The sequence below is a fragment of the Osmia lignaria genome, unplaced genomic scaffold (assembly GCF_051020975.1).
Source record: "Osmia lignaria lignaria isolate PbOS001 unplaced genomic scaffold, iyOsmLign1 scaffold0040, whole genome shotgun sequence".
Taxonomy (NCBI): Eukaryota; Metazoa; Arthropoda; class Insecta; order Hymenoptera; family Megachilidae; genus Osmia; species Osmia lignaria.
Genome location: NW_027478181.1, coordinates 120,001 through 122,500, shown reverse-complemented (window position 1 = coordinate 122,500; position 2,500 = coordinate 120,001). Strand labels below are relative to the sequence as shown.

The window sequence follows — 2,500 nt, the reverse complement described above, 5'->3', positions numbered from 1 at the left end:
CCCCATTTGTCTCTTCTTTGGAACGCAACAAAACTTTCGAGGACTGGACGACCGAGCGATGGTCGCGCGGTCTTCGCTTATCTTTAACAAACGAAGTAGTCCGTATGTATTCTAAATGTTGAAGCCTCCTAGAGCTTTAAGCCATGCGAGACATTGAAATGCTGTTTTAACGGGAGCATGCATAATTGCTGCAAACATACTTTTATCACAAGTTCTAGCCACGCCACGGAGGCTTCGAAGTTCCTTCACCATTCGCTTTCCTCTCTTTTGTTACACAGTTTCAGACTACGATCAGGGGTACCGAAACGCTGTATTGATTGTAAACAACCATTTTTATCTTGGAGCGGAGCGTTCCTTTACTCGTTAGATTTGTCTTGTCGCGTGTGTATTCGCTTTTTCGACGCTTTTTAACCATTTAACTTGTTTAGCGAAGCTAAACGCACAGACAGACAAAAAAAAAGGAACAGCATCGCGCGTCAAACAGCGACGACCCATCTGAAGCGATCTTTCATTTATACACCGTTTGTAAACAGAGAGATGTATAAAGCGCGGGGAATCATTCGAAACCCTGGGGCTATTCGAGCTTGCATTTCAGCAAATTATCATCTCAAACATTTCACTCGTTTGCTTTTTCTAAATTTATAGGAGAGCTTCTTTCGTTTATTTTTGACACACCTTTCGTAAATATCGTTTCTGGCAACGTCGGGAGCGTGGATTTCTACAAGTGAACAATCGCGCCGATCCGATAACTTCCAGCAGGATGGAGAATCTTTATAGATTATCTTCCGAGAACTCGGTGCTTTCACGGGCGGTCGTTTATAAATTTTAACGAACGACTCGCGCGCCGTGACGCACTTGCGCTAGTTCGAAGAGATATTTCGAAATTTGTTTCTCTCCTTTAACGGCCTGCATTTAGTGTATCGGTTGCGATTTTCGTCACATCGTTTCCACGACAAACGCCGACGAACTGCCCAACTATCGCTCGTACGTTGCGACTCTTTCTTTGTTTATCGTTCATTCATTCTTTCAATTTCGTTCGATAATCCCGCTCCGAAACGTTCTACTTTCGTTGAACGACGGCGAGATGTTTAGAAAGAAATGAATTACTCTTTTTTCGAGAAGCAAACGCAAGCAGTCTTTTGTTAAGAAAACGACCCTCAGCCAGGCGTGGTCCAGGAATTGTATCCGTGGACCGCAATGTGCGTTCGAAATGTCGATGTTCATGTGTCCTGCAGTTCACACGTTGACGCGCAATTAGCTGCGTTCTTCATCGACCCACGAGCCAAGTGATCCACCGTTCAGGGTAATCGTAAAATTTTGTATTTCAAACTCTTTAGATCTTTACAGTGTTATTTTCATTATTAACACGCATCACATTCGATACCCACATCACTCTCCCACCCGGCGCGTGCGGGAGAGCGAATTCGGGCGTCGCCAACGTATTTGTTTGTTTGTTCGATCGTTGACGACACGATCGCGTCCAAGGACGGAAACCGTCGGAGAAACGCCCAGTGGCACGCTCCTCTCGACGGTCGGGCGTAAAGTACATTTAAAAACCTTGAAAAGTACGAACGCACACAAGGAATGCGAGCGCGCGTCCTGTCGCTGAATCGTGGGTTGCGAGATTCGAACAGACACACGGCCGGCGACGATCGGTCTAACTAATGGACACATAGTTTTTCAAAGACTCGCTATCGTCGCTTCTCAGCCGGTCCGTAAACAACACACATCGATCAGGCGGACGCACGAATCTTACCACGGTGCGTGTTTCGTAGATTCCAGGTTACCCGCAAGTACCTCTCTCTCCCTCTCGAAAGAGGAATCTCGATCCGTCCTTTTTGGACAATGGAGAAATCTTTTTATCGCAACACGGATGGCAAAGAAACAACCAAAGCGTAGGAGCGTGGGGACGAGAGCGACGAAAAGAACGTCGCGAAAACAAAGTTTCGACGGTTGCTCGTTCTAATACATCGTAGTTTCAACTCTCTCAGTTTTAACCACTCCTAGACGCTTCGTAAACTTTTAACAATTCTTCGCCTCCGCGAGTTTCATTTCGAATAGAGCGAACGCAACACGGACCAAAAAAACTCCGGTGATGCCAGATCATTTAGCAAAGATCAGACGGCGGGTCATCTGTATTCCTTTTCTCTCTTTTTTATATCTTTCCATTTAACTAGGGTGTCGCAACGACGGGTACATTTATATATTTATATATATTGTATTTCAATTTTAATGATCCTTCACTTTCGGTTTGTAATAATATGATCCTTCTTTCATTTCGATCCTTCATATTGTAGGTTAACCAACAGAAGTTTGTTTTTTTACGACTTGTATTTTTGTGGTTTGTTTGTTTGTTTCTTACGACTTGTTTGTACCCGATCAAGTAGACGACGACCCATAAGTATAAGTTAGAGAGATAAAGGTCGAGAGACCTCACGCAAGCGTCTTTTACTTCCATTCACATCAGCCAGAGAGAAATGGTCCGGCGTCGTGCTCTTTG

General features: G+C 44.6%; 1 non-coding gene across 1 annotated transcript; it reads right to left on the bottom strand.

Moving 5' to 3' along the window:
- Positions 1-1,151: 1,151 nt before the first annotated feature.
- Positions 1,152-1,306, bottom strand: LOC143306899 (5.8S ribosomal RNA). The gene has a single exon (XR_013064176.1). It is a non-coding gene; the product is annotated as a 5.8S ribosomal RNA (ribosomal RNA).
- Positions 1,307-2,500: the final 1,194 nt, after the last annotated feature.